Source organism: Pseudomyrmex gracilis, unplaced genomic scaffold (genome assembly GCF_002006095.1).
Source record: "Pseudomyrmex gracilis isolate BER0280 unplaced genomic scaffold, ASM200609v1 scaffold_475, whole genome shotgun sequence".
Lineage (NCBI taxonomy): Eukaryota > Metazoa > Arthropoda > Insecta > Hymenoptera > Formicidae > Pseudomyrmex > Pseudomyrmex gracilis.
The window spans coordinates 55,728-61,339 of record NW_018021059.1 but is presented as its reverse complement, the minus strand read 5'-3'; positions in this window follow the sequence as shown (position 1 = coordinate 61,339).

The window sequence follows — 5,612 nt, the reverse complement described above, 5'->3', positions numbered from 1 at the left end:
ATTGAAATTTGTCCGGATTTTGGCGACGCACCCTGTATTTACCTAACTCTACATGACCAACCTCACGAGCATTTTCGATGTAATTTTTCATATTATTAATTGTCTCTTCATTGATCTCCACATAAAGATCATCATGTTTTATTAAACACACATTGTGTAGCATACAATATGCAAGAATATATTTTGAAATTAAGTCAATACGTTCCATAGCAAATACAGTTAAAGACTTCAAAACCTTCCTTTTAACAAACCAAATGCCTTTTCAATGCAGTTCTTGCTGAAGCAAGACAAAATTTATCGTTTTTTTGATGCTCTGTTAAATGACCATGGTCTTTATAGGGTATTAATAAATTATCGTGCAATTTATAAGCTTGGTCTCCAATTAAATGACAGTCTTCTGGAAATTTAGACTCATCTCCCAAGTAAGTTTGCATGTTTGACAAGCGGAACACTCGTCGATCATGGACAGATCCTACATGTCCTGCATAACAATGAATAAATTGACAATTATGATCACAAATAGCCTGAAAAAAAGAAAGATATGTAAACTTCTAGAAAATCAATAAAATTTTACAGAAAGCGTTTATAGAACAAACTGGTATACAATAACTATTATAGAAAGCAGAAAAAGACATATCACCTGAAGGTGAATTGAATGTTGACCTTTCCGGTTAACGTAGACTTCAGGATTGTCTATGAGAGCAGGTATATTAATATGTGTATCATCAATAGCACCAATAATTTTAGGAAATCTACTAGTGGCTTCAAATCCTGTCCATATTTCAGTAACTCGCTCTTCTGTAGGCCATCTAATTCCAATAGGTGCAAATTCAACAAGTGCATCTATAACACGTCTCGTTGCATACAACGCAGTACTTCTCCCAACATTGAATCTTTCGCAAATTGACCTATGTAGATATTATAAAACAGATATTATGAAAAATATTATAATTGCTTGATTTATAAGTTGATAATCCAGAAAATTACCTGAAAGAGTCTGGAGTAGCTAATCTCCACAATGCTAATAAAAACTGTTTGCGTGGAGAAATCATAGGTGATCCAATTTTTTGTCTTTGTAATTTTGGCTCAATAAACAACAAAAGATAACACAAGCACACAAAAAAAATGTTCGGGTCCACAGACCAGACAACTCATTGTATATGTATTTTGAGACGCTGAATCCATTTCCGTAGTCAGTTCACCCCCACTACGTCAGGAGTTTTGGCAAAACTTAAAAAATACCAAAAAAATCACTAAATTTGCATTTTTTGCGGCACAAAAACCAGTTAAACTGAAGGTAGAACTACCAACAAACACTTACCAATTGGTGTTACACAGAGTAAAAGATCCAATTTTCTTTTTATTATTTAATCACACGTCTTTTTTTTCTACTTTTGTATCTTTATAGTTTGCATCTTTATTTTATCAACATTGTAACAGTTTGTAAATATTATTTTATAGTTTATAGTTCTTAGTTTCATTCTAAATTTTATATTGAGAAGAAAGTGAAATTAAAGCAACAAATTATTAGCTATATATATATATATATATGTATTTATTGTATTATGTGTAATTGAATCTTTTATTTTTTTATTACATCAAATTATATATCACAATTATATACAATTATATATAATTATATACGATTATATATGTATATATCACTATTTTAACCTTCCATGATGGAATCTTCATTATCGTCGTCATCGTCGTCGTCGTTGTTGTTGTTGATGTTGTCGTCGTCGTCGTCGTTGTTGTTGTTGATTTTGTCGTTATCGTCGTCCCCACTGAACTCTGACAAATGAATCGTTTCTCCCTCATAGATGTCTGCAAGCTTTTTGTTCACCAGCCTTCTTCGTAATTCATACGCCCGTTCCTTTTCCGCTTTCGCCTGTTGCTGCTGCTCATCGGCATTTCCATTAGGCCGTATGTGCATCAGTATTTGCACGTCTTCATCTAAAAATTCAATATAAAAAAGTTTATATATGATTTCTTTATATTATATTTCTTGTTGTTTAATTATTTAAAGATAGTTTACGGAATCAAGGGCTATAGGAGGAGGAGAAAGAAGCTCCGCTTCATCTCTACGGCTTTTTCCTAAAATGTGAAACTCATTAGTTAATATATTTTTATTCTANAAGTTAGTAATTTTTGTTTTATTGCTTATAAACTTACGCAGAGGAAGTTTATTTGCTTTTTCTTCTTCTTCTACCTCCTTTCGCCGTTGCCGTAATAAAGACAGGCGACCTCTCCTCTGCATTGGCGCTACTTGCGCTATCGAGCGAGGTTCCGCGGTAAAACGACGGGGCACGAGCGGCGACGCGTTCCGCGAAACGATCTCCAACGCGCTCGCATCTTGCTGCTGCTGCTGCCGAGAAGCAATAGCAAGCCGAGGTACCCACGCCTCCGGTGTTTGTATCATCGCCATCTCTGCCTCATCATTTTTGTTTGCTAAAATGAGAAGTATTTGCTTATTATTTCGAAATTTTTAAGCGTGCAAACTTACAAAATTATAAAAATTTGTTCCTCACTATTGTTATCGGTTACCATGCGTGCAATTAATCCACGTTTTCTTCTTTGGAGTTAAACACTTTGCGAAGTTCTACCGCTTTGCACGCAATATAAAGCAGACGACAATCTTCATCGAAAAATCCCGCGTTATGGGTAAGGTATCGCTCTAGATAGAGCAATCAATGCGCGAAATCCGGGTTTACGCTCGGTCGCAAAGCTGTGCCTCAATTCATTTTGGGAACAATTCGGGCAACAATCGAACCTGACGAGTACTAAGATGGTAAAGTCACAGAAACGTCTTGTATTGCTATTGTCGAGCCTCAAGCACAAAGTAACCGATATATTACCTGTGAATGACGAGATAATATATGTTTTGTGGCAAATGCAGGACGAGGCGGTTGTACCCTTGCCGATTACTAACGCTATGATAGCGACGGCACAGGCGCGATTAAAACTGTACGAATATTTAGAACGTTTAAACAAACGCAATCTTTATTACAATACAGATTTGTGTATTTATGTGAGCAGCGGAGAACCTGGCAAATACAAACAGCGTACGGGAAATTTCCTAGGCGATATGACGGACGAGTTCGAAGGCTACGGCCGTGGTAGTAACATCAAGTCATTTGTATCCGGTGGTCCGGAATTTTACGAGTACGTAGTTCGTACTCCGGACGGTGGCCCACAGGTGTGTAAGATAGAGTGGGAGTCTTTTGCCCACGTTGCAAATGCCCACAGTCGATTGTGCCCACGTTGCAATTGCCCACAGTCACTATTGCCCACGTTGCGATTGCTCACGAGTTGCTTGTGCCCACATTGCTTGTGCCCACGTTGCGATTGCCAATGAGTTGCTTTCGCCCACGTTGCAATTGCCCACGAGTTGCTTTTGCCCACGTTGCGATAGCCCACAGTCACTATTGTCCACGTTGCTTTTGCCCAAGTTGCGATTTCCTACGTTGCGATTGCCCACGTTGCGATTGCCCACGTTGCAATTGCCCATGTTGCGATTGCCCACGTTGCGTTCGCTAAGTTGCGATTTCCTATGTTGCGATTGCCGACGTTGCAATTGCCCACGTTGCGATTGCCAATGAGTTGCTTTTGCCCACGTTGCAATTGCCTACGAGTTGCTTTTGTCCACGTTGCGATTGCTCCCGATTTACTTGTGACTCCGTTGCAAGTGACCACCGGTGAAAATGACTACGCGTTGCTTAAAGCCTAAGGGCCTGAGCACAATAGAGAACATATCAGCTATAAAAATAAAGATTAAATATTAGGGGAATAGAAATTGCTAATTACTTTTATTAAAACAACAAAACAAGAAGGAATAACGCAGAATACGTTAAGAAGTAAGAAGAAGGTTATTACGTTTTGTTTCGTTGTGGTAAAATAAAATATTCTTTACCTAGAAATGTCTTTTAAAATTTTTCATATAACATTTTGTTGTATGTAGATGTTATCATATATGCACGTTTATTTATATAAAATGTCAAGTGTTGATTGTAGTTAGTTACTATGGTCAAGAAATGTTGTAGGTATCTTTGGTTTACTTTGTTTCGTCGCCATTTTTTGTGATTGCATATTCTGAATAAATGAAGAAAGAATAAAAATGAATGTGTATTATGTTAGGTTAATTTATAATTTTGTAGAATTATTACATCCAAAACTAACATTGTATTTGGTAAAAAATATGTATATTTTCTGGATAAAAAATTGGTGATTATAAATAATTGTTGATTTGCAAATACTGTATAAATGATGATTTTATATTGTTGTAGTTAGTAGAAACAATCTTGTTACATATATTATAGAAATTATTTATGANTTCTGAGTTGTATATATTTAGATCAGATAGTCGAATTGCATATAATATTGACTACCAAATCTACAAAAGATATGTGCTTGTAACAATATGAGTGTAATAAAAACACCTGTGTAGTCAACGACGCATTATATTTTATTTATTAATCAAATAAAGTGTTCCAATTTTTTATACATTAAAACATAGAGTATATTTGCAATATAAAAATAAAAAAACATCAACAGTGATACCTAGGTAATATGAAAACAAACGTACAACGTGATACGCATGTTTTAAAAATTGTAACCGTATGCGCACAAAGCAGCTGGACTGTGGTTTATGTAGAATAGCCTTTCCGCGCAATGCGGTAGCCAATCACCATTTTATTCTTTCATGAAAAAGCAGCATATTTTTTATAAAAGCAAAACTGCTTATTGGTTATCGCGTTATTTTTGCGAGAGCCTTAAGAAAGCCAAATCACTTTACTGTGATAGTCTGTTCAATGAGAAATGTAAATCTAAACGGACAAAAACTTTTCTGTTTTGCGCGTATTTTCTACCAGTAAGCTTTCCACTTTACTGCTCGTAAAGCTGTCAGCAGGTGGTGCGAACAAAGGAACGATCATCGCTATCTCTTCGTTGTCCGCTTTTCTTCTACTACAGGCATGAGGCTTCTCTTCTCTCATTGAACGGACTATAGTCAGTTTAAGCCCGTTCTATATTGATCACAAGAGATAAATTGCACAATGGCATTGTCGAGAGTTGCAAGAATCGTTCGATTTGAGCATCTACATTCGTCGAAAGTTACAGCCAGTCAGCAAAGAATAGAAAATGCCACAAAAGTGGAGAGCTCGATGCTTATTGGCTGTCGCAAGATCGCAGAGACGCAAACTTTGGGTTTTGACAAACTTCGCGATTTCTGCTTGCCACGACCTTACGACAATCGTAATATCGCTTGCAATCGTGCGAGTGGCTGCTTGCTCTCAATGTAGAACGAGCTTTACGTGTTAATAGTTAGGCTGCTTTTACATGAAACGTAGCTTGCGTCGGCCAATCAAATCGTCACAACTATCACACTCAAATACAATGAGACAATTTGATTGGCTGACGCAATGTACGTTTCATATAAAAGCAGTTTTAAGCGTAAGGGTCATCACACACAAAATGACGTAAGCTGCAAATGCATAGCATAAGACTGTATGGACGCTAATAAGGGGTGATACTCTATTGACCACAGTACGATTCGACACCGCTCGATTCGACACAGATTTATTCGACACCAAATTATTCGACACCGTACGATT